The sequence below is a fragment of the Bubalus kerabau genome, chromosome 4, assembly GCF_029407905.1.
Source record: "Bubalus kerabau isolate K-KA32 ecotype Philippines breed swamp buffalo chromosome 4, PCC_UOA_SB_1v2, whole genome shotgun sequence".
In the NCBI taxonomy this organism is placed as follows: domain Eukaryota; kingdom Metazoa; phylum Chordata; class Mammalia; order Artiodactyla; family Bovidae; genus Bubalus; species Bubalus kerabau.
The window spans coordinates 85950987-85978589 of record NC_073627.1 but is presented as its reverse complement, the minus strand read 5'-3'; the positions used below and the strand labels follow the sequence as shown (position 1 = coordinate 85978589).

At 43.1% G+C, this 27603-nt stretch overlaps 1 long non-coding RNA gene across 3 annotated transcripts in view; it reads right to left on the bottom strand.

Annotated features, from left to right (window-relative positions):
* The window catches only part of LOC129649912 (uncharacterized), an 88185-nt gene that overhangs the window by 34586 nt on the left and 25996 nt on the right, over positions 1-27603 (bottom strand). For 2 of the 3 annotated variants that reach the window (XR_008713427.1, XR_008713429.1), the window contains exon 2: positions 7135-7284. The exons of the other annotated variant lie outside the window; for it this stretch is intronic. This is a non-coding gene — a long non-coding RNA (uncharacterized LOC129649912). The remainder of the gene's footprint in view (positions 1-7134; positions 7285-27603) is intronic. 3 annotated transcript variants of the gene reach the window in all.

Here is a 27603-nt window from a genome sequence, read left to right as displayed (position 1 = left end):
CATCTCAGACTGAATTCTGAACCCACCGGTAGCTGGCGCCTCGAGTCTGGGCATCAGTGTCCGCAACTGTCAGTGTCCACAACTGTAGACACATGCTGATAAATCCCATGTGGCAAGATTCTTGACCAAAAGCCTGTAGTGCAGTGAGAGGCATCCCAGGACATGGGGAGAACTCAGTAACTGGACACCATGATTTCTGACTGGTTCCTGATCTTAAGCCCCTGGGAATTACTATGCAGCAGAAGAGCAAGTTTACAGCATGTGCCATGGAATTACCGGTTCTAACTGCCTGGAAACCACACATGTCTCATCTCCTGAGGCACACACACGCCTCTTCCCTCTGAGCATTCACTCACCTGCATTTCTAGGGCCAACCATGAAGGCTAAAAAATCCTTAGAAGTCACAGAGAAGTTGTTTTTTTTAATACAGTGCGATTCCCTGACCCAAATCAGTCTTTGCCTTTGAATCAGTTTATGTTACCAGTTATTCAGCAGATTGATTGCTGCTATGGCAACCGCACATCGCTCTGCACAGACCCAGGCAGAAGTCCTTGATACAATCCTGGCTTAGTCTCCCTGGTTGCATTCAGTCCATGCCCAAAATGAGAGAATATTGGGAAAATCAATTGCCTTGTGCACGATAGGCACTGGGGTTGCATTGTGGTGCAAAGAACCAACGAGGCCTAATGTGTGAAGCGGTGAGTGTGCTTCTTGCCCAGCAGCAGTGAGGAGGGAGAAGCAAAGCCACCAGCCGAGCTCTGGCCACACTGCTCACCTTTGGTTTCCACGGTTTCTGCCAAGCATCAATGCAAGATGTACCCAGAGACTGCAAAGGCCATTTGGCAGCGCTGTGGAGTCTCTCAAGAAAGCTTTCCACTTAGGGTTGGAAAAGAACAAGCTTTTCCTTGCGTCAAAGAGTCGGATACAGACTCTTAGTACCACGTCCTAGCTGCACGACCCTGGGCAAATCCCTTCAACCCTAAAACCTCAGTTTCCCCATCTATGACATGAAATTAAGAATAGTCTCTCCTCATAGACTTGGAGAACAGCCCTATGGTTGCCTGAGGGAAGGAGAAAGGAATACAGAGGGAGTTTGGGATGGACATGTGTGTGTTAGCTTCCCAGGTGGCTCAAATAGTAAAGAATCTGTCTGCAATGTGGGAGACCCAGGTTCAATCCCTGGGTCAGGAAGATCCCCTGGAGAAGGGTATGGCAACCCATTCTAGCATTCTTGCCTGGAGAATTCCATGGACAGAGGAGCCTGGAGGGCTACAGTCCAAGGGGTCGCAAAGAGTTGGACATGACTGAGTGATGCTGCTATATTTAAAGCGGGTAATCAACAAGGACCTAACATGTGGAACTCTGCTCAGTGTTATGTGGCAGCCTGGCTGGGAGGGGAGTTTGGGGGACAATGGATACATGCATATGTACAACTGTTCACTTGAAACTATCACAACATTGTTAATCAGCTATAACCCAATACAGAATAAAAAGTTAAAAAAAAAAAGTCTCTTCCCCTTGGCTGTTACCAAAATGGTATTAAATCACAACCCTGGCAGGTAGACAGAATCTGGTAGCTCTCAGTTCATTCTACCTCTTATTTTTCCTCCCTCTTTGGTTTTCTTTAACTTTTTATTTTTTATCTGTTTCTGCTTGATTAGCAAGAGAGATGATTAGACTCATTAGGAGCTGGTTCTATGCAGTCCTCTAAACATTTCTGATTTGCAAGCTTAAGCCTCAAGTTCTGCTAAATTCGTCAAATTTTCTGGATGATACAGGTCAGTATTTTAGGCTAGTTTCAAGTCACAAGGACAGGCTGGATCCGTTAAGCAGGTTTTGTTCTCTCCTGTCTGTCACTTTCAGTTTCTCTGCTTATCCACCAGATCAATTTTCTTTGTGCGTGCTCAGTTGTTCAGTCATGTATGACTCTTTGCGAACCCCTGGACTGCAGCCTGCCAGGCTCCTCGGTCCATGGGATTCTCCAGGCAAGAATACTGGAGTGGGCTGCTGTTTCCTCCTCCAGGGGATCTTCCTGACCCAGGGGTCAGACCTGCATCTCCCGCGTCTCCTGCATTGGCAGGTGGATTCTTCACCATTGAGCCACCTGGGAAGCCCCAGCCTTCTTTAAAAATGGCAAAGTATCACCATGAGTGGAACTGGAAAGCCGGGGTGTGAATGTAGAATGGTACCCTTTCCTAAAGAGCCCCTCATGTCACAGATTCTGAGAGTGGCTGAGGGTGTGATCTCTGTTCACTGAGGAATCTGTGTTATTAGCAGCCATGCCATTTCTGTATCCAGAGATGCCTCAAGCACTTAGGGAAATTCTTCTAAACCATATGTTGTTTTTATGTTTTAACACTCTGTATGTATGTATATAATTTGCATAAATACAAAAATAAATAGCTATCCTGTGATTCTCTGAAGGTTGTAAACTCCAAAGAGGTAGCAATCTTTCCATATACTGGCCTTAATAGCACCTCACTTGATACAGAGCAATCAGTAATGTGGCCCAAACTGACTTTGGGATTTAACAGTTAATAAGATGTGATTTGAACATTCTCATTTTATGAGATGACTCATTGGAAAAAACCCTGATGCTGGGAAAGATTGAGGGCAGGAGGAGAAGGGAACGACAGAGGATATGATGGTTGGACGATACCAACTCAATGGATATGAGTTTGAGCAAACTCTGGGAGATAGTGAAGGGCAGGGAAGCTCGGCATGCTGCAATCCATGGGGTCGCAAAGAGTTGAATGAGACTTAGTGACTGAACAATAACAACAAATGTTCTTTCTACCACTGAGGATGAGAAAGAATGGTGCAATCAGATGTAAGACCAAAAGCATCACCATATCACAAACCAATAGCACTTTCATCAGCTCATGCTGAAGACCCCAGGACTCAGGCCCAGTGTGTGATAAAACAGTTCATATAAAGTTTTGCTTTGTTCATAGGGTATAAGCAGGGCTAACTGACAACCAGTGACAACATGACTTTAAAGTCAGAGAGACCTGGATTCTGGAATCTAAGGCTTTCTAAGCCTCGGGTTCATCTTCTTTAAAATTGATAACGTGTGTTATTTACCTTGCCAAGCTGCAGAACATGACAGCTGAGAGTGCCAACTCTACAGTTAGGAGTATCTGGGTTGGCCTCCTGAGCTGATCTCGAAGCTGAGTGACCTTGACCAAAGTGTCTTTACCTCTTTGAGCCCCCGGGTCCTCATGTGAGGGCTGGAGGTGATCACAGTGTTGCCTCGTGGAGCTGCTGGGAAGCTGAGTTCAGATGATCTATGTGAAGTGCTTGGCTCAGGGTCTGACACATGGTGGGGCTCAATAAATGCGCCCGACACAGTCACTGTAGCAGTGGGAAATGATATGATGGCCTGGATCCTAGGTGTTTTGAAAAACGGAAACTTTAAACGATGGAAAAGTGTGTTGTCAAGAAAATTCCCCAGACACCACAGCAAACCTCCTCAAAGAGTTGGATAGGCTCCTATTATGATTAGAAAGGGACCCTCTTATAAATCCATCTTCTCAGTGTAATTGTTTCAACACTCAGAGCAGTCAGGGGAAAGCATAGCCTGGCCTGTGTGCAGCCCCTCTATTCTGAAATGATTCTGCTGGGAAACACAAACCAGGGGATTTCTGCACATTCCTCAGCCCCGGGAGGGAATGGTTACTAAGTGCTGCCAAGGATGGAGAAGAGAGGAAGCAAAAAAAAGCCCAATTTTAAATGAATTGGTATCACAGGACAGTAGGGGGCTTCCCAGGTGGCTCAGTAGTAAAGAATTCACATGTAATACAGGAGACATGGTTTTGATCCCTGGGTCAGGAAGATCCCCCAGAAAAGGAAATGGCAATCCACTCCAGTATTTTTGCCCTGAGAATTCCATGGACAGAGGAGCCCGGCAGGCTACAGTCCACAGGATGACAAGAGTTGGACACAACTAAGCGATTGAACCACCACCACCACCAGGAGAGTGGCTCCAAACCCCTCCCCACAACCCCACTGACTGACAAGTTGAACCCGCAGCCCAGGAGAGCAGTGGGGTGGTTTACTTGAACAAAGGGGCCATCTGCGAGGCCAGTAAGGCAGCTCCGTAAGACGCAAGGCAATAAATAAAAGAATGATTTTTATAGACACCTAGCACAGATCAGATTGCCGGTCATGCTTTTCTTGTTTTGTTTCTTCAAAGATACACCCACACACCTTTGGCAGTGTTATCCTCAAACGACAAGATGTTACTTCTAAGCTGCAAGACCTCAGGCGCTATCTGTCCTCACCCACACCCAACTGTCTACCATCTTCGGCACCAAACATTCCCCGGAAGACAAAAATGGCCCGTCAGTTCCTGAGTCGTTTAAACTGAAACACCAGCTAAAGTGCCATTCCCAAAATAAAACAGAAACACGGCCACTGGCATGAAATATTTACAGCTGTGAGACCAAAAAAAAAAAAAAGCCTCACTTGACCCGACAGGCAGGGGAATGATGCTGTTACACAAACAGGAGGGAAGCGCTTCATCCCAAAACTGTTCTCTTTTCTGGGACCCCCTATCTGCAGGGGTCCCCAACCTCTGGAATCTAATGCCTAATGATCTGAGGTGGAGCTAATGTAATAATAAGAATAATAGAAATAAAGTACACAATAAATGTAACACACTTGAATCATCTCCTCCCACCCTGGTCCATGGAAAAATTGTCTTCTGAGAAACCAGTTCCTGGCGCTGAAAGGCTGGGGACAGCTGCTACGTGCATCCATCACATAAGCTAAAGCTCAGATGTTTTCAGCTGCTTTCTTCCTTCCTGCCACACCCAATCACTGACTTGGTTCCATCTAGTTCATGTGTCACCCATCTCGGCAGTCTGAGCCCTCCTTGCCTGGAGGGTGCCCTCCGCAATTCAAGCCCTCGTATCTCCCCACTGGCCGACACAGCCCACCTCCATCACATCCTCCAGTTCCCATCTCCCCCCTGCAATGGCTTCTCACACGGCAGCAGGGTGGCTTCAGAGAGCCTTTGAGATCTGGCCCTACCTACGTTTCCAGTTCTATCCCTTGCCCAGCCCCGAACCGCCCCCCTCCAGCCCACCATATCCCATTCCTCCTGAAACACGTTGTGCACGTGTACACTCACGCTGTGGGGTATGCTTTTCTCTCTGTGTGGTTATCTCAGGCCTGACACACCCTCCTCCTCAACCTTCAGTGCTCAGCTTTCCTTTGCGTTATCATTTCGGGATTCTCCCAGTTAGGTTCAGGGGTTCCCTACCCGTGCTTTCTTGGTTCATTTCTGTACTTTCATTACAGCATATTTCGAACCATATGACAATCATTTGTCAAGTCCATTCCTGTTCTTTGCTTTTTATGTGACGGTCAGTCAGGAGAGGCTCACGAAAACTAAGCTGAATATACTTAACGAGTCCCAGGAACAGGAAGCCCTGTGTACCACGCAGGGTCTCAGGTGGCAGTGCTGGGTTTCTGTTGGGAGGCAGAAGACAGAAGGAAGGAAAGTCTAGGACAGAGTCTTAATTGGAGATTTCCTCAGAAAAGGCAGTCGGTAAAAGAATTTGCCTGCAGTATGGAAGACCTGGGTTCAATCCCTGGGTCAGGAAGCTCCCCTGAAGTAAGAAATGGCAACCCACTCCAGTATGCTTGCCTGGAGAATTCCGTGGACAGAGGAGCCTGGTGGGTTACAGTCCATGGGGTCACAAAGAGTTGGACATGACTGAGTGACTAATACAATCACTTTCAGAAAAGGTAAGGCAGGGTAAACATTTTAGGATTGGCTACTTTGAACAGTCTCTTCAGCTTTAAGTTATAACATGGTCCCTAGTTATCTGACAGGAGGCTCTGGGATGATGAGGGTAGAGGGACATTGCATCCTGGGGTGTCCAGGTTTGGTGTGCCTTGGTAAGTCTACTTTATCAAAGGTAAGCTCTCGCCTGAGCCCTTTGCAATCTCTAAGAACTGGCTAGTTGCTGAAGGGCCAGTCTCCCTCCAGCCAGAAAGCGTTTTAAGATGTTAAAATACCATAATATACAGAAAACTAAAAATACAAGCAGTATAACTCCCAAACCCCAAACTAAAACCTGGGCTCTTTCCTACTAGGAATATGCTAGGCCCTGGGCTTTTAGCGCAGCTTCTAGAAGGGCTCGGATTCCATGGATACATTGCTATGGTCTAGCTGACTGGTTTTCTACAGCTGGTTCTTTCTGATTAGTCAATGCCCTTCCCATTCTGGTTAGTGAATATTCTGAACATAATTCCATATTACAACTGCCTTCTGTCTATTATCACAGCCTTGTGAGGTATGTATTATTATCTAAAATTTGGAGATTCACAAACTAGGCTCAGAGAAGCTAAATAACACACCCCAGTCACAGAGTACTCCCAGACAGTAGAGTGAGAATGGGATGCTATGTTCACCCACACCAGAACCTGTATTCTTTTCTCACCATCACTTTGCCTGTTTCCTCTTCGTTTTTTCTTCTAGATTCACACATCCAGAACAGTTCATTGCATCCAATAAGCCTTCATTAAATAGTTTAATGAGTTAAAGTATAAGCAACAGTGAAACTCAGGGACAGAGAAGCCTGGCAGGCTACAGTCCATAGGGTCACAAAGAGCTGGCCATGACCGAATCGACTTAGCACAGCAGTGGAATCAGATAGTTTATAAACTTTTCCCACAGCTGATATACTGTATGGAACACAAAGGTGGGAGGGCTATACCTCCATTTTAACCAACAGACATCTCAGAGTAAGAACTGCTTCCTTCATCAAAATGTAATCTATTCTTATTAAGAGGAGCGCTTTCATGACAACAGCTACTTCTAGCGTGCCTTCCGTGGAGTGTGCCCTGTGCTAAGACTCTCGTGTTGAGTATCTTATTTCATTCTCCTACGAATCCCACAACTCAGAAACTGTATCTTTACCCCATTTTCCACAAGGAATCAGAGGCTCAGAAAGGGTATGTAATAAGATTAAATGTTCAGAGCTGGTAAATGGAGCAAGGATCAAGAACAAGGTCAGACTCTTCAGACCTGTTCTTTCCATGCAGCCGCACGACCACTTTCTTTCCTGCTCGGGTGTCATTTGCAGGATGAGGGTACAGGCAGGAAATAGAACTTCATACTACCTGGAGGTCTCCGAGACAAGAAGGCGCTGCATCATCACTAAGTAGCCTTGTCGGTAATGGATTATTGTGGCTTCTGTCTTCCGGGCCCAATGGGAGGCTTGGTCATGGGCTCAGGACCCATCTCCTGCTGGAATCTTATTAGTGCTTCCTCTGCACAAATAAGAAGTGGTGTATTGTGTTAAATTGACTGACACAAACAACCATGCTTTATCCAGAAATAGAAAATGCAATTTTCTTCGGCAAAAGAGAACATAGGAAGTGGTGGGGGTTGAAATGTCATGCACGGAACAGAGGTTTGGCAGGGGAGAAAGGTTAAAATCAATCACTCTACGGGGAAAAAAAAAGGTCTGCAGTATTTTATAGTAATTATCTGCCCAAAGTCACACTATAGAACTGGGAACCATTGCTACTTAAAAACTCTTTAAAAATGGAAAGAAGAAAATTCCCCCACCCTGCAATGTTAATATTTTTCATGATTCATTTGGAAAGATCACAGATATACTACTGAAAATAAAACAGAGAATACCATCTACGTATTCTCGCCTCTAGTGGTAGAAAAATAACCTTTTCATGTAAGGACTAAGTAGGGAGAAGCCAAAACTGCTCCCTCAACAAAAACCACTACCAGCATTTTATCACTGTGTCATGTATGCCAGAGGGAATTAAAATTAAAGTAAAAAATGAAGGCTTAGCCATCACTCAGATCTTCTGGTCAACAGCCTTCTCTTCAAGTGTCTTGTCTATATACATTGCTACAGTCTCACAGATCTCAGATAACTGTATGACTTTCCTGGGATTATTCTGGGGTTGGTTTGTTTGTTTTTTTCTGCAGCAAGGTTTTCCTATGACTTTCTACCTAAGATTATAAATCTTCCAGTTCCTACAACTGATGTTTTGCTCTAATCTCCATTGTTTTTAATTTTGTGACATTTTCCATTCAGACCAAAGGGAAATTGTCAAGACAAAACAAAAGCAGCAGAATATTGGCTTTTAGGGTCAAATACTAAGATACAGAGCAAAACCGGAAGATTTAACAAATACAGTTCATCAAGGAATAGTGAAGATAAGTACAACAGAACAAATGGCCTATCTCTGAGAAGAGACCTCACATTCTGTCTGGCCAAGTCCAGGGAAAGACCAGATGATTTATGGAGACCCTGTTTCTTGTTCAGCTGAAGACAGAAGAAAGTAGGGACATTAGAGCAAAAGAGATGAGAAACAGAGATCAGCCTTTATTTATTTGTAGGTTGATTGGGTTGCTTTATGTAACACAAGATGGCAAACTGAAGAATTAAGTACAAACAGTGAGGAAATCATTTAAAAGCAAGAAGACGTGTGGTGTGGCTTAGCCGTGATTAGACCTGGAAGAAGAAGTGTTCGAGTAAGAAAATACACTGGTTCTATGTTTCATGGACTCAACTTAGTCATCATCTCTGAAAACCTACACACAGTCTGATTAATGATATTGATTTCCCACATTTAAGGCCTCTTCTTAGCTGAGTCTCCTCCAGAAAGTCACCTCTTCTATTAAAAATAGAGTTCCTAAGTCATCTCCAGCTCATGTTCTCAATTCCTTTTTATTTTGAACAAGTCATACCACACCTTCTGTGCCTTCTGAGTATTAAATGTCCCTAGGAGCCTGTGTCCCTGACTTAGCATGTTGTGAAATGAGAGAAAAGGACTATAAAGTGCCCTGATCTCTTGGAAAAAATTAGTCTATAAAAAGTTTTAGGTGTTTTAGTAGAGATAAAAGAATTTTACCATTTAAGTGGATGAATCTTAGAGAATTTGAGTTTGTTTTTGGAAGGAGAATGATACAAAGATGGTATTGATGAAAAAACAGCATAGCTGCACTGCCTTGAACAAGTCAGTATATTCTCCCAGGGCCTCAGTTTGCTCATCTGTAAAATGGAGATGTTCAGCTTTGTGAGTACCCCTAAGTATCTTTCTGGGTTTCCCTGGTGGCTCAGTGGTAAAGAATCTACCTGCAATGCAGGAGACACAGGTTCAATTCCTGGGTTGGGAAGATCCCATGGAGGAAGACATGGCAACCCACTCCAGTATTCTTGGCAGGAAAATCCCATGGTCAGAGGAGCTGGGCAGGCTACAGTCCATAGGACAGCAAAGAGTCAGACAAGACTGAAGTGACTGAGCATGCACGTAGAGGTCTCTTTCTGGCTATAACATTTACGAATTAACGAAACTAAAATTAGAACTTGGGAGTTCTAGATTTTTAGTTATCTGACTAGGACATTTTAAAGAGCTGTTTTCTCTTTGGAACTGCTATCTGTGCCTGAGAGAAAAATTCAATATTCAGGAGAGAAAAGGTATCTCTTTCTTTGCTCCCCCCTCACTCAGTCCAGTCACTGGATAACAAAAGCCAAGGTAGTGACCATTCAAGGCAGACCTTTATTCCAGCCTCTCCATTCACTGGACTCTCACAATTATTCTGGTTTCTAAATAAGATGCTTCCCTTTTTCACCTCCAACACTTATCTTTCTGGTCAACCGTTAAAAGGGATGAAGCAAAAGCCATGCCCAGCAAGAAACTCCTGCAGCTGGCAGAAATGAAAAGCAAAGATCCTCCTTCACAGGTCAAATCTAATCGACACAACACAGATAATGCTGAGCTGAGAGAGAAAAGGCCGACTCGTAAGCAGCTGAAATTATAGGAGAAAACTATTTCAAGTTCCTTTCACCAAAAACTGTAACATACTTGTGTTTTTTTATCAGAGCTGCCTGGAACTCATTGGCTTTTCTTTATTAATCATTTCATTTATTACTGAAAAGATTTGTTTTCAACTTGCTAAACAACTATTCCTTGATTAGCCAGAATATTCTTGCTCTTTTCAGAACCTTCTGTCATACTATACAGTGGTCCACCAGAGCCCTGAGGACAGTCTGAAACAAAGTTTCTTTTTCTCATTGTGGTCCGGGAGTTGAAGCACCCACCTCAATAGCACTGGATTTATCTGAAAAGTCTCCTGCCTCCCTGGAGTCCCAGGGCTGCTTCAGAAAGAAAGTGACCAGGGATCTGCCATCTGGCAGAACACACACCATGGAAGGCACACGGGGCTCAGCCAGATCTGGCTTCCTCTCACAGTCCCGCTCAAAATGGGAATGGAAATGCCTGTCTGGGCAGCAGAAGCGTGGGCTGTCACAGTTGAGGCTTCTTCAGCCGTTGGGGATAGAACAATACTCTGAGAGCTCAGTGCTAAGTCGCTTCAGTCGTATCTGACTCTTTGCCATCCCTCAGACTGTAACCCGCCAGGTTCCTCTGTCCATGGGGTTTCCCAGGCAAGAATACTGGAGTGGGTTTTGCCATTTCCTCCTCCAGGGCATGCTTCTGACCCAGGGATCGAACCCGTGTCTCTTATATCTACTGCATTGCCTGGCAGGTTCTTTACCACTAGCGCCACCTGGGAAGCCTGAACTAAGGGTAGTCGTACTGTGCACGCTCAGTCGTGTCCGACTCTTCACGACCCCGTGGACTGTAGCCCGTCAGGCTCCTACGTCCATGGAATTTTCCAGGCAAGGATGCTGGAGTCCAAACAGAGGGCAAAATCTCTATGATTCAATCTCAAAGTTTCAATGAAATAGAGAGGCACGCTGGTGGACAACAGTGAAGGAAAAGGGTCAAAGGGATAGAACTAGGACACTGGATCCTCAAAGGAGGAGATGTTTTAAATGAGGGAAATTGGGGGGGGTCGCTGAGAAAGTTTTTGGAAATCAGGGGAGTGGCCACCCTCCTTCCTGGTGCATGAAATTGGCTGTAGATGGGAAAATCCACCTCCATGGCAGAACAACTTGGCAGAAACTATCCTGAGGAAGATGAAGATTTTAAATTCTGGCTGAATAGCATTTTGATGAAAGGTTGAGGGTAGGGGCTTCCCTGGTGGCTCAACAGTAAAGAATCTGCCTGCTGGGACTTCCCTGATCATCCAGTGGTTAAGAATCTGCCTTCCAGTGCAGCAGCAGAAGGTTTGATCGCTGCCAGGTGAACTAAGATCTCATGTACTGTGGGGCAACTAAGTCCCCCTGGGCCACAATTACTGAGCCTTTGCACCCCAACGAAGATCCCCTGTGTAGCAAATAAGACCTGATGCAGCCAAATACATAAATATTAAAAAAAAAAAAAAATAGAATCTGCCTGCCAGTGCAGGAGACACAGGTTCGATCCCTGGTCTGGGAAGATCCCACAGGTGAAGCAGCAGCTTAGCCCGTGTGCCACAAGTACTGAAGCCCGTGCACCCCAGGGGCCATGCTCCACAACAAGAGAGCTCACTGCAGTGAGAAGCCTGTACACTGCAAGGAGGAGCAGCTCCTGGAGAAAGGCCACACAGCCAGCATAAACCAATGGTCCACATTCTAAAAAATCTTAAAAAAAAAAAGGTTGAAGATATAAGTAATTGTTAACAAAGCAAGGAATGGTTTTGAATGCAAAATGGAAAAAATCCATAGGAGTCTTAGTATTTGGAAGAACCAGAGGTAAGGAATGGTAATCAGGGAATTTGGGCTTAAGAGAGGATGGACCATTTGACAGAAATAGAAGGGCACAGCTTGTTGGAAGTGACTAGCTTCACTGGCCTAACTCTGACCAATAAGCTAAACTTTTCAAAGTTCAAGAGAGAGAGAGTGGCAACTGCCATGCAATGACAAGTGTACGCACTGGCAGGGGCAGAGAAGAGGTCTGTGGTTTATTTTTAGAGAAAATGAAACAGTACTTGGAGTGGAAGGAGAGGACCATGCACATATCTCCTAAAGAGTACATAAAACTCAAGTCCCTGTTTCTGCTGAGCCCCCACGCTGCTGCCGTGGAGCTTGGCACCATTAGGGAATGGGTCCATGAACTCTCTCAAGGGGTTATAAAGACTGAACATACTACTCTTTCTGAGGAATACAAAATCATATTACTAAATTCCAACCTTGATGGAATTCTGCATTCAATAAACTTTCAACATGCTTTAGGAGAATAAGTAATAACCTGGGAGTCAGGAGACTTGATTTCTGGTCCCAGCACCTTGTTCACCCTTGAAGGAGAAGATTCCCAAATTTAATGCTGGTCCCTTCTCACCTCTCTGCTTCTCCAAAGCTGATTTTTGCTTCTGCCCTTCTAACAAATCTACTCAATCAAATCTACTTACTCACTCAAGTGAAGGTCACCAACGACTCCTTGCCACAGTTGCCATCTGTGGGTATTTTTAGTCTTAACATGGGACCCTTTTCCTCTCTTGGTTGCCCATGAACCAAATTTGCTTGTTTCTCCTCCACTAGAGCCACTCCCCAGCACTAAATTCTGCTAACATGGGACCCATCCCTCAATCATCTGAGTACCTCAGGTAAGCGTCTAAATAGTGTTCAAAAAATGAAATACTTTTTAAAATCACTAAGCCCCTATTTTTTTTTAATCTCTTCCAATTAAAAGTTTGGACTTCAAACTCTAAAACACTTAATTGCATGATGATCTTATAGTGGCTTTAAGGAGTCAAGAATTTAATTTGGGAATCAAATTTAGGGAAAAGGCTCATTCACTAACAGAAGATTCTGAAGTCAGTTACATAAAAAGGATAAGTGAGAATATAGTCTCCTCTCCCTTTGCAAGGTCCCAGAAACAGATTGTCAGCACTTTCAGGTTACTGATAGCAAAGCTGTGGACATGTAACACTCCTTGCTTAATAAATAGATAGGTACTAATGCACAGATACCTAATACAGAGATGGACTAAAGTAATGGCTTTCCTGTCACCATTATCTCATTCTCTTTGGAATGTGATTTAATTTATTGTGGTATATATTGTAATAAAATTCAACTTTGATTTGAGTAAACAGAACTGTTCTTTTTAGCAGTATCTGCTTATAAGGCTTAATGATAATTATACAGAACTATTTATATAAACACATTAAAATGCTTCTGCTGTTTCCATGTCAATTCATTTGTCATGAGTCGGTACATAATTCCTTACACTCATTCTTTTTAGAGTATAAAAATAACACTAAGTACAATAAAATTAGAATAAAGTCAGAAAAGTAGAAAGTAGCTCTTGATCACACAAAATTTCAAAATTCAGGGGTATTAGATGATTCCTTGGTGTATTTCCTTTTTGGATTTCTCTTAAAATTGTTATTTTTTACAGAGGTTATCTAAGCATATAGTTTATATATAATTTTTGAAAAGAATCTATCATCTCCCCTGAAAATATTAATATACAATCAGAAAGGTATTTGGGATTAAATTGTTGCTTCAAAAACATATTTTACAAAATATATTCACATGGTTTTTAAATAGAAATCTTTAAATATCTTATTCACAGTTTACAGTGGTAATGTACCTTTTAAATAAATAAAGTTAAATAAAGTACTCAGAAAATTAATGCTATTTATCTCATTAAATTGATGTAAACACTACCAACACCTCTTCTCTCTCAACAGCTAAATCACCAAGTACAGATGCCACCAAAATCTCAGCCCCACAACCTCAGAGCAGCACAGGAAGAGCAGAGTTCATGTGGTAAGCTCTCCCAGGCCATTCTTCCTGACCCAACTGCCCTCCAAACCCATCTGCCCTCTAAACCCAAGCCCACAGATGAGTGGATCCATCTCACAGTTCTAGCCCACAGGACAATGGAATAAGACACAGGGCATGAACTTTCCCCATTAGACTGCTGCCCAAGGTTCTTTAAGACCTAAAGACTGAGGCTGAGATCTCTCAAGGGCCCATGTGTCATACACCTTTGTCTCCAGTGACTAGCACTTCACAGAGCACTTGGTCAAAGCTGCCTTAGTTGCATAAAGGCCATGGTCAAATGACCAATTAAGACAACTTTCATTGCAAGTAGCAGAAAACACAAAAGCGATGATTTAAACAAACAAATAGGTGTTTTTTACTTTTATATAGCAAGAAGTCCAGAGCAATGCAGTTGTTGGAGTTTGTTCAGTGGCAAAGCAATGTCAAGTTTGATGTCTCTAAAATTCTCTTAGCCTTCAAGATAGCTGTATTAGTTCCAATCATGAAGCCATGTTGAAAGCAAGAATGAACCTTGAAAAGTCCCTAAGGTGACTTCCAGTTAAGTCTCATTATCAGGTATCACCTGATGCCCCTAGTTGCAAGAAGGCCTGGGAAAGTGATTCTCTTTCCTGGAGCTGGGGAAAAAAAAAACAACTATGGATTCTGTTAACAAGGAAGAAGGAAGAAATGAACACTGGAGAGACAACTAGCAGTGTCTGCCTCAACAAATATTCTTCCCAAATGTTTAAAGTCTAAATAAACACCCACCGAAAACAGTATAAGATAATAAAAGCATATTCATTTCACTGCAAAATTCTTTGTGGAGGGGGTGATCACACATTGACAAGTGCTTTCAATGACAGTGATTTGCTGAACTGGTGGTATGAATAGTTCAAAGGAGAATGTACATGCCTTGAGTGATGAACTTAAGCAATCCTGTGTCAGGACATCCTCTCTTGGTGTTGGTCGCTCAGTATACACTAGTATATATGAACTAGATAACCAACTAGTATATACACTAGTACATGAACTAAACAACCAACAAGAACCTATTGTATAGCACAGGAATTTATACTCAATATTTTGTAATAACCTATAAGGGAAAAGAATCCAAAAAAAGATTATGTATATATGTATCTCGGAGAAGGCAATGGCAACCCACTCCAGTACTCCTGCCTGGAAAATCCCACGGATGGAGGAGCCTGGTGGGCTGCCGTCTATGGGGTCGCACAGAGTCAGACACAACTGGAGCGACTTAGCAGCAGCAGCAGCAGCATATATGTATCTCCATATATTTATGTATATTGTCTGTACTTGTGCTCAGTTGTATCCAACTCTTTGCGACTCCATGGACTGTAGCCCACCAGGCTCCTCTGTCCATGGAATTGTCTCTTTGGGAGTGGGTCTAATACAGGACAGAACTCCAACAAGTTGGATTTGCCAAAGTTAGCTGAATTATGAATGTCTTGTCTTGTTTGTTCCTAACATAGTCTAATATTTTAAAAAATCCAGAGGATTCAGAGTGGGAATTGGAGGAGACCCTTTCCAGCCTCCTTTTCATTGCATCATGCAGCTTCTGCTGGAAATTTTCAGCAATGAGGAGCTTTCTAGTCTGTGAGGTGGCCCATTCAACTTTCAAATTCCTTGAATTATCAGAAAAGTCTTTCCTAATTAAAACTGGGTTTTACCTCTGACTATTATAAACTCATTTAACACTGCTTTAACACTGTTTTCTAGAGTGGTCAGAATTAGCTTGGTTTTCCTTGCACAAGGGCTTCCCTGGTGGCTCAGATGGTAAAGAATCTGCCTGCAAAGTGAGAGACCTAGTTCAATCCCTGGGTAGGGACGATCCCCTGGAGAAGGGATTGGCTACGCACTTCAGTATTCATGCCTGGAGAATTCCATGGGCAGAGGAGCCTGGCGGGCTACATTCCACTGGATCTCCAAGAGTTGGACACGACTGAGCAATTAACACACACTCCTTGCACATTTGTTGTTTAGTCACTCAGTTGTGTCTGACTCTTTGTGACCCATGGACTGCAGCACGCCAGGCTTCCCTGTCCCTCACCATCCCGAGCTTGCTCAAACCTATGTCCATTGAGTTGGTGATGCCATCTAACCATCTCGTCCTCTGTCATGCCCTTCTCCTGCCTTCAGTCTTTCCAAGCACGACAGCCCTTTATATAAATCCACAAGATACCTGTTCTCTTAGTCAAACAATTCAGGCTCTAGGATTCTTCTTTAGCTGGCATAGCTTCCACAGCCCCCCATCTCCACCCCTTCTTCAACCTCACTGCCCTTTTCTGGGCACACTGTCCTGGGTTCAGCTCCTGCAACGAGACAATACTGTGGGTGGGATCTGACCACCGCAAGTAGGCATCTACAACAACCTTTTAGCAGCAAAACTCTGTCCTTTTGATTTTGGTCCACAGCTCTGGGCCTACGAAGAATTATTTGATATCCTCACTTATCACATACACACATGTTCTCTCTCGTGACATACTTTCCAAGCAAGCCCTTCATAATTGCATCCAAGTCACTAGGAAAAAAAAAAAAAAAGCTCAAAAGATAGGGATAATATGCAATGAGAACATTCCGTTTAGGTTATCAAGCCACTAATATTTGGGTCAATCTGCTGTTGAACTCTTTCTCCATTTCATGTAAAGTTCTCACAATTTTCCTTTACTATCTCCACTCAGCAATTTAGAACCATCATAGCCATTTATTTGCCACGTTCTCCACCGCATTCTAAACACTCTCTCAACAACTGGGAGGTGGAAAAATGAAGGAAGGGTGCTAGCATTTATGTACAATTACTAAATAACAAACATAGTGCTCTGAGATTTATATACCTCATCCCCCTCATTTCTCCTAGCCACACTTTGAGGTTTTATAATGCCTTCTCTCCTTTTCAGAGATTCCAAAACAAAGTTCATTGTAGTTTAAAAAAAAAATCCTTAAGATCTGTGTTGCTTTTTCTGATACCAAACACAAGGCATATTTCCACATCAATTCTCCAATACCAGCTAGGTACCCAACAATCAATTCAATTCCAATAAAAAATGCCCAGAGTTAGTGCAGACCCCGCAGGTTAAGTGCTCAGTTCTACAAGACTGCCTCCACTTCAGATGCCACCTATCAATGGGGCCCTGAGGCTACCCACACTTCTGGCTGGTCTGTGACAGGTCAGGGTTCCCGTTACCTCACTGTCAAGTCTGATTATTCCCTAGAAGGACTCACAGAATTCAGGAAAATGCTATACTTAAAGGATACCACTCAGGGATAGACAAATGGAAGAGATGCTTGGACAAGGTACGAGGTGGTGGGAGGGTGGTGAAGAACTTCCATGCAGTCTGCAGGCTGGCCGCCTTCCTAGTACATCAAAGAGCTCACCAACCTAGAAGCTCCTACTGCTTAGAGGTTTTTATGAAGGTTTCATTGGGCGGATTCCCAGGTGGGGCAATTGGTAAAGAACCCACTTGTCGATGCAGGAGATGCAAGAGATGTGGGTTCGATCCCTGGGTGGAGAAGATCCCCTGAAGGAGGAGATGGCAACCCACTCAAGTATTCCTGCATGGAGAATCCCACGGACAGAGGAGCCTGGCGGGCTACAGTCCACTGGGTCACAAAGAGTCAGACACAACTGAAGGGACTTGGCATACACCCATGGCTGTTTCATTACTTTTGTCAAACTGATCAATTAAATGACTGGCCATTGGTAACTTAACCCAATCTCTAGCTCCTTTCCGTTCCCAGGAAGTTGAGGGGTTGAGGATAAAAGTTTTAAACCACTAATGACCATCTAGGGCCTCCCTTCTCCTACAGGTCATCTCAGTAGCATACAAAACAGTAAATTCCAAGGGTTCTGTAGCTATCTTAGGAAAAGTGGACAAAGACCACAGATTTATTTTTTATTACACCATAAGATCACACTGTTAGTGATGGTGTAGCTGTATTTCAAACTCAGGTCTGTCTGTCTCTGAACTCCATATTGCTCTAATAAACTTCCTTCTGATGAATCAAATCTTTTAAAAGTTTGAATGAAAGGCTATATTAGTACAAGATATTTTGAGATGTGCACCAAGTAGAAATATCCTGTGTCAAAGTCACATCATCTGAAAGCTGGTAATCAAGAAAATGAGGCTTGAGAAATTTGTTTTTCTCATTCTGAATAATCATGCTCAGCGCTTTCATTGCATGTTTACCCTTCAAAGGCTAAAGCCTGTCAAACAGGTAAGGCTTTGTTCTCCCTCAATTGCTTGTTACTAACTGCAGGTTAAGATTCAGCTAATATTTCATAGTAGCTTTCACATTTGTCATTCACGCAGAGATTCACCCACATATGCACAAATATTGGGGATTTAAATATTGTGCTTTCCAAACACTCATTTAAAAGCAAAAAGACTGGTTTATCACATTCAAGAAATCTAAAACACTTAATGAATAATATGAGAAAATAGATGATTAGTCTGCGTTACCTGCATACCACAAAACACAGTATGCTCTTTGCAGGGTCTGTTCCTGTCAGCTACAAAAGTATACGGAAGACATTCTTGAGATGGAATTGGAGGCCTTGTGTGGTACTCAACTGCCTTAAGGGTTTGGTAAAATGACTAGCAGTATTTTAGTAATGTTTAGTAAAAAAACAAAACCTTGTAAATTTCCAAGTTTTTCATCAACAATTTATTTGAGCTCCTTGATGCTAATTATTAATAATGGCAGGCACTTTCCAGATCTCTAACTTTTGTAACTGAATTCACAAAAGTTATCATATCCCCATTTTACAAGTAATAAAAATTGAAACTCAAAAGTTGAAAGGCAAACAACATGGAACCTGTGTCTTCCTCCTGCATCTTGCTATTCTAAACTCTCAATACTCATTTCCTTAGGGAAGCTTTCTGGACCAATTTAAATATATTCTCTTGAAAAGGAAAGGGGAGAGTAGGAAGACGGGAAACCAAGGAAAGACAGGGAAAAGACGAGGAAGGGAAAGAATAGAGAGCAACGAGAAAAGAAGGCAGGGCAAAACAACTACCATAAACCAGCACATCTGGAGAAACAACAGCTCAATTTCTGACTGTTCTTCACTGTAGAATAAAGGTCAGATTGACACTGTGTGGGTCTTCACTCTCACCCCAGCTATGAAGCCAGAAAGTAGAAGTACATAAGGTGGTCAGACTCCTTCCTAAATCAGTCTTCCTCTCTAATCAATCTGTATCTGTATGGAGAACAAAGAGACAGAACATGACTCTGCCGGCAATAAATACCGAAGGTCCAAGGAGCACGTTTTCTATGCACAAACCATGGTAGACTCTACTTTAAGGGTTTTATTAAAAATGAGAGGCTTTTCCTGTGACCTACTGGCAAGCAGCTGACCTTGATCCTAAACACTTTACCCTAATAGATTGCACACTGAAAACCCTGAAACCCTAACAGGACACACACTGCAAACCCTGAAACCCCCAGTGATAACAAAGCATTCTAAGCCCAAGCCTCTGCAAATAGATACATGTCAAGATCCTATGCCAAACCATGGATGCGTTTATTTCTGTTTCCACAGTACTATAGTAGGCACCTGGCAAAAATGATAAGGAGAATGAAATCACAGTCCAGCATCACAAATGCCTTCTTGATATTCAATTTCCTGAGGCTTCCATGTGTATTTCTTAATCCAAGGCGACAGTCAGGATGCAGACACTCAAATGACAAATGGCTGAGCTGAGCCTTGGTATGAGTTCCCTTTCAGAATCTGGCCAGATTTATGTTGGTGCTTCAAACCCAATCCCAGAGCGGCTGCCATCTTTTGTTGTGGTCCCTTTCTGACTGATGGTAACAGTTTCAGTCATTTTGAGATAGTGCTTTGAAAAATACATCAACTGTGGTCTGAATGTTTCCTTCTCAAATGCATATATTGAAATCCTAACCCCCATGGTGATAGAATCAGGAAGTGGGTCCTTTGGGAGGTGATTAGGTCATAAGGGGTGAAGCCCCCATTAAAGGGATTAGTGCCTTTATAAAAGAGGCCCAGAGAAATCCTGAGCCCCTTCCACCACATGGGGGCATACAGAGAAGGTGGAATCTGCAACCCAGAAGTGGCTCTGCACCAGAAAGTCATGCTGCCATCCTGATCTTGGAGTTTCAGCCTCCACATCTGTGAGCAATAACTTCCTGTTGTTTGTAAACCAACTGGTCTACAGTATTTTGTTACAGCAGTCTAAACAGACTAAGACAACATCCTAGCACACATCTTGAGGAGGATGGGCAATCCCCATACTCCCCAGTCTCTCCCAGAGATTGTCTAGCATTCAATGCTTACTGATTGGTGGAACATACCAACATTCCCTTAGAGAAGGTGTCAGATAGAGAATGATGCAATGTGAACTTTGCATTCACATATTTCCATAAAACTCTACTTTAAAAAAAAATTCAACAAGCTTTTCCATATGGGCATCTGTGGTTTCATTATAGTTTCAAAAAATTCAAGGAGACATTTCTCTTTCCTCATACTTCGGGCTAAATTCCTGTTGGCCCAACTATACTTAAATAATCTGAAATTTATTCACCCTAAAACCTGACTGGCTCTCTGAGCACTCGGTTTTCCGCCAATAAACTTTTGCTGAACAGCTACTGTATCACAGTTCTTGTGCCCTCTGTTAGGACAGACAGATGAAGAGGACTCATTCCCACTTCTCCATTAGGTCTCTCACAATCTAAGGGGCTGGTCTGACCAACAGGCAATTACAGTGTAGTGTGGAGATGCTAAAGTACAGGTGGTGAGGGGGGAGATTATGGGGTGGAGGGGACTGTCAGTACATTAGCCTGAATGGGGTAATAAAAGCCTTTCTTGAGGTAAATTCAGGACTGAGCCTGGTCAGGGACTATAGCACCCTTTGGAGTAGCAGGCACTGAATCAACGTGATTGACTGATCCTACTAAGAAGTAACAATTAAGTACAGTATGAAAGTGAAGGCCACTCAGTTGTGTCCAACTCTTTGCGACCCCATGGACTATACAGTCTATGGAATCCTCCAGGCCAGAACACTGGAGTGGGTAGCCTTTCCCTTCTCCAGGGGATCTTCCCAACCCAGGGATCAAACCCAGGTCTCCCTCATTGCGGGCAGATTTTTTACCAGCTGAGTCACAAGGGAAGTGCTTTGATAATTAAGTAAAATATACTTAATATTTTTAATTGGTAAAATGATTGATACTGTGCGATAAAGAGGCCTTCGATTTATTGCTGGATGACTTTGGTCAAGTAAAACAGTCTCTCTAAACTTCAGTTTCCTCTTCTGTGAAACAGAGTTATAATGCCTGCCTCACAAGGCTATTTGGAGGATAACCTGGACACAGAAAGGCAACAACCTACATCAACTGCCACCAGCCAGTCGGTGAGGGAACAGATACTTCCCCTTTTCTGTTTAGGGGAGACTAATGAATTAAGCACTGAAACAGATGCAATGGAATATGGTATCTTGGTGTTAGTTGTTCAGTCCTGTCTGACTTTTTTGAGACCCTATGGATTGTAGCCCACCAGGATCCTCTGTCCATGGGATTCTCCAGGCAAGAATACTGGAGTGGGCTCTCATTCCCTTCTCCAGGGGATCTTCCTGACTCAGGGAAGATACTTTAGGTCTAAGATGATACCTAACATGATACCTTACATCTATGCAATCAGTTACAATAGAGCTAAGTAGTTGGGGAAAGCATGGCAAGGCAGCAACCATGCCTAAAAGTAACCAGAAGAATAACTGAGCAAGTGTCTGCTAAAGCAGAATCTGTGCTTTTTCAAGAGGTCTAAAGTCTCAGTTCAGTGGTGGTGATTTATACAAAATCCACTTGACTGGATACAGGAGGTCAACCTGGTAATCAAGTTGAAAAGCCTGCAATCAATATTTCTAATTCGGGAATGGTAAACAAAGGAATTGTACATAAGATGGGTTTAATGTGCCACTTTATTGAACAAAGGAAAACGATTTTTCTAGGAGGACCCAAAATTCAGCTCCTGCTTAGAGACTGTGACTATGCTGCAGAAAAGAGGAGAGTGAATCCCCAATTGTGCCACATGTGCAGTGGCAGCAGAAACCAGCGGAAAGAGCCCTGAACTAGCCTTGAGTACTATTCCTGTCTCCATGCTCTCCTACTGTGGGCTCCCTGCCAACAACTGCTTTTGTGAAGCCACCAGGAGCTGCTGCTGACTGGCTGCATTTCCTTGTTCATCCAAAAGCTATATTTAGAGTGACAACCCCTAGAGATCTGGGGGACCCTGAAACAGGTCAAGGGATACCATCCTGCTCTGATCAACAGTCACCTTGCAGGAAGCCTCTCATGACCCAGATCAAGAAAGCAGACTCAGTGTTGAGAGGGAAGGGTAGGTGGAGAAGAACAGAAAGAGGGACCTCACGAAGAAACATTATGTCCGTGCTAGAGCTTGGTCTCTCCTTCACTGACCTCATTTCAGCCTAACAATTATGCAAAGCGGGTATTATCCGTGTTTCATGTTCTAAAATGATGGACAACTTGGTTAAAGTAAAAAATTAGAGATTCTAACCCAGGGCTCCAATGTCTCCTCCATGTCTTTCCATTGCTACGGCTCACTGCCTCTGTAGAGCACCCTCTGGTGATTAGGGGCATACCTAGCCAGACACAGTGATGTCTGACTCTGTGTGACCCTATAGTGGCTCAGATGGTAAAAAAAATCTGCCTGCAATGAGGGAGACCTGGGTTTGATCCCTGGGTTAGGAAGATCCTCTGGAGGAGGGTGTATTCTTGCCTGGAGAGTCCCCATGGACAGAGGAGCCTGGTGGGCCACAGTCCTTGGCGTTGCAAAGAATCGGACATGACTGACTGAGCACTTGGACTGTAGCCCTCCAGGCTCCTCTGTCCATGGGGAGAGGCCTGAAAAGCCCTGTCTCAGCTTCCTGGTTGTCAGGAATCCACCTGGTTTGAAAGAGACTCTGAGGCAATTGGGGAATTTCTGGGCCTGGCTCAATGATTCTAAGTACTACAGTGTGCTTGACAAAAATTTCAGGACAAATCCTTCTTCGGGGATATTAATCCTTTTAAGAGACAGAATATCTATTTAGATAATAGATAGTTGTCTGTTGTGTCCTTTTCTCATAGTCCTCCTCTCTGTAGAACAGAACTGGTGAGTAATGTCCATCTTATAGTAAAATGGACCACCATCTTACAGGCTGGTGGAAAGTATTTCAGGAAAAATTGTAACTATTAACTCTTTTAAAGGGAAAAGAAACATAGAATGGTAGACTTTCCATAGATGTTAACTCATTGGTTCCCAGAGGAATTGAAGAAACAAATATTACCTCCATTTTACAGAACCGTAAGAAGTTTAGTGACTTAAGATAAAATGGTCAACATGAACCATGCTCTGACTAGATACTCGATCCTCAAAAGGCATGTCTTTCTCATTAAAACACTGACTTTCTAATTATCTCAGATAACAAACTCCTATCAGAAACAAGAAAAGGGTGGAGGTGGTATAAAAGTGGGCCTCCCAGGTGGCACTAGTGGTAAGGACCCCGCCTGCCAGTGCAGGAGATGCAAGAGACGTGGGTTTGATCCCTGGATCGGGAAGATCCCCAGGAGAAAGAAATGGAAACCCACTCCAGTATTCTTGCCTGGAGAATCCCATGGACAGAGCAGCCTGGAGGGCTACAGTCCATATAAAGATACTGTCTTATTCTGGATAAGACTTGAGTAGTAAAAAAGAAAAATGTTGTATCTCCTATGAAAGAAATAGAAGCAATCATTTCATCCCAATGGAAGGGAGGTGGGATGGCAGGGAGAGTGGTGATACACAGGAAAGGCTTGTGACATAGGCAGCAACTGAATTGAGTTTTGTGTGAAAGATGTCAAGCATTCAGATCAGGAATTCAGGCAGTGGAGTGAAGAAAGGTACATTGCGGGAAAACTGAGGAATCTAATATTGCTCGAGCATGGGTTGGTTTCATGACAGCAAAGAGTGGATGACAGTGATGGAAAGGTTGACATGGATGATCTTAAATGGCCAATCTAGATAAAAAAAAAAAAAAGAAAGAAAAGCATGAGACCTTTATTCTGCTGATTAGTGGGAACACTGAAAGTTCTGAGCAAGGGATAAAACGATCTAACCTATCCTAGATGGGTTTATTGTGAAGGGTTGACTGAAACGGTGACGGACCAGAAACTACTGAGGAGACATTGCCTCAACACAGCTATGACCCAGCGGGGGCCCTGCTAGGGTTATATCACTGGGAATACAAAGATGGGGTGAAATGCTAGGGAAACGCAGAGGTCGAACACTGACAGAAGCCAGTCACTGACCAGTTGGTCAGGGGCTGAAATCTAGAGCTCTCATGAGGGTTTGAATCCAGCTAACTTAAAGGATAATGACAGAAATAAGGAAGATAAAAGGGGGAAAAAAAACAAACAAATAGGAAGAGGCACTGGTATGGAAGGGAACAGTGTAAGTCTTGCACATGCTGAGTGGAAGTTCTGAATGATCATTCAGATTGAGACGCTCAGTAGACTAGTGGTGACCTGAAGTAATCTGGAACATGGGAAGCAAATCAAAGCTGGAGACCAGGGAATCAAAGCACACGGAAGATAAAAGTGAACAGGACAGCCGATGGAGAGAGACAGGGTCAAGTGCAGAAACCCAACAGACCCGCAAAGAACACACACTGAAAGAGACCACAGAAGAACAGGAAGAGGCGCAGGAGAAAAACATGAAGAATGCGGCGTCACAGGACAGAGGGGCTGAGAAGGACCAGCCAATTGCATCAAATCCCACAAAGACATAAAGGAGGATGTGGGTTAAGACTGAACTATTAGATGAGTTTCTGGTGGTCTTTGAGAGCAATTTTAACAGAGCTGTGTGGGCTTGCACCAGATTGAAAGAGGTTGCAGAGAGAGAGCGAGCAGGAAGTGGAGGCAGGGAGAGTGTAGGCTACAACTTTGGGGAAGCAGACAGACTGAGGCTCATCGCCAACCATCTGGTTCTAAATTACCTTTCCAACTTTATCCACCAAAAGAAATCATCTTCTCCATATAGCCCTGTCACTTGCCCATCACCTGAGTATGCTGACTCTGTGCAGGTCCTGTTCTCTTTCCTCTCCACACCTTCCACCTCTCTCTGCCTATCTTCCACATTTTTTCAAGACTCAGAATATGTCCGAATGCCTTCATGAATCGTTCTCCACTATTTTACCTTGACTGATTTCTCAGGTCTCAGAATTGGTCAAGTAATTAGAATAATACGAGACTATGCCATTGCACTTCACTATGAAGAATTTTACCTTGTTATTTAAATAACTTACATACAAAGCTCGGGGACTCAAGTCTCCTTACGGAACACAAAGTAAAATTTATCAGTCTTACGCTGTAAAAGTTCAGGCTCTGACAATGGAGTTAGGCAACGGATGAAGGAGGCTTGAAAGAATGAAACAAAAGATGATTCCATCAAAAAATGATGGAATAGAAAAATAAGAGCTATAAAAATAATCTGTATAAAATACAAACACAGTAATACAATAAGGAATTAGGAAAAGAGGAAGGGAGGAGGTGTGCTAAATGCTATTGCCAGGGGGAAGAATAGATAATATAGGATGTTTATCAACATATGGGTTTTAGTGCTGTGATCCCAACTACCAGAAGATCTAAAAACTGAAGCAGTTAGAAGAGGCTGTCTCTGGTAGTGAGGCTGAAGTGGGGAGTGTTGAGTGGCAGGATAGTGGACTGTAATTTGAAATCAGAGTCTGCTCTGCTATTTTAATATTTTTCTTGCTTTTACCATGAACATGCATTACTTTGATAATAAAATATAAATAATTCCGTGTATTTGTTTCATTTTAATGTATCCTGGCTCCCCCTATACTGTGAGCTCTTCCACGGCAGGGATTTGGTCTTTCATATTCTTTACTGGGCTATTGTGTCAGATGGTGCAGGAAACAGAAGCCCGCTCGGATAAACCGCAATCCATAAACAGTGGCTGGAGTCTGGTTTCGCCCTTTGTGGGCCCTTGACTGCAATGCACAGGCTGGACCACATCTTTGCCTAAACAGCCATCAATCACAAAACCCAGAGGAGTGCTTTCATTTGTTCATCATGTTTAAACATAGTTAATATACAACAAAATTCAATTTCCATACATCTAACTCCATTGGTGAACCCCGAGCCAAGCAAACCTGAGAAAGACATGTGGCTGGTCCAATTTGGATGCTTGATGGGCTTTTGCACTCCTTCTCTGGTCTCATCCTATCAGAGGGCAGGAGGACACCGCCTCATTGTATCAGAGTTCTCATTGCAAATCCGTCTCTGCAAGTGATCAAAGTTCAGGGTTTAAATCGGCAACCAAGCCCATAATACCTCTAAGGAGACTGCTCTCCAGCAATACTATTTGCTAGATGCCTTTCTGTGTCATCTCCCTCTCTAAGCATTCTCTACCCGGCTACCCCGTGTTCTTTGGGGCACAGAGGTTGCTGGGAGTGGGGTGATCTTCACTTGCTGGCTCTTTAGTGGGAACTAAAACGTCCTGGTTGTATTAGGACTAGAAGCTGGCCTCCCATTGGGCTGAAGTGTAGCGTCCTTATGTTTCCTTTCTCATGCCCACCCACCCACAGCTCCCTGTTGCTTTTCCATGTGGCTAATTCATGCCCAATGCCATGCAAGTTTCACTCGGCACATCACAGACATTCAGATACTTGTTCCATGTATATTGAATTGATACAAATAAAGTACCAAAATACAGGAAACTACCTACCAGCAACAAGCCCCTCCACATACACACCATTAAGTTGTTACTGATTGATCTAGATTCTGTTTCCTGGAAACAAGAAAGACTTTCCAAGGTTGAAAATGGATTTTCTTTAAAGAAAATAAAAAAGAAAAGCAACTCTACACTACAACAAAAAAGGAATTTTAACATGTGTTGAATTAAAAATATCATATATGCCATCTGTTATAGAGTGAAAGGTCACAGGTTGCTTGCTTGTGTTGTTCATTATTACTTTTGTTTTATTTTGATAATTTTGGGTCTGCACTTCAACTCCTAAACTGATGGCAGAGGCAGGGAAGCAGCCCGCCCAGGAAAGGCTTTAATATCTGACTGGTAATAGGAGAAGCAGAAGGAAGACGGCAAGACAAGTCAATGTAACAGTGCTATTTGCCCAGGCGGGTGCAGGTGTGGATGGCTGACCTTTAATCCAAAAAACAGTCTCACTAAGGACGGAAAATAGATCAGTCTGGCAGGAAGGTTTCAGACAGTTGTGCCAATGGAAGGAGAAAGGCTGGCACTAAATTGTATAGGAAGCTGCTGACCAGAAAAACATGGCCTCCAAGAAAAGGGAACAAAACCATCAGGTCTCCAAATAAACTTCCTGCCACAGGGCTGGACAATGGAATAGTAGATGTCAGGAGAGACCTACATGGGCAAAAATTTAAGGACACAGATCTAGCAACATATGGTAATTTATATGCCTTAACTTAGTACAGTTTGGTTTCTGCCCCAAGATAAATTACAGTATCATCATTAAAAAGAATAACTTGAATATAAAAAAATTTGAAGTCCAAAAATTACTGCATATCAGTCCCCTTGCAAGGAACTTGCCTTCATTATCTAATTCTCAGAGCACTACTGAAAGTAAATTAACATCATACTCATTTTATAAGACAAAAACACAATGGTTTAGGTAAGCAACTTAAAGAACATCCCTGTTCCCCAAAAGGAAAAATTGAAACCTAAAGCCTTCATAGACAAAGCCAATGCTCTTTTGATTATAAGAAAAGAAGACTATAGGATAAAATGAATTTGCTTGCAGCTCTATTGCTTACTTGGTGACTGACCTTGGGCAAGTCTGTTCTGTAGTCGCACTACCTTATTCCATAAAATGGAACTATTAGATTCTCCCATTAGCAGATTCAATGAGGTTAAATTGAGATAATTTATCTTAAACACTCTGCAAATTAACTG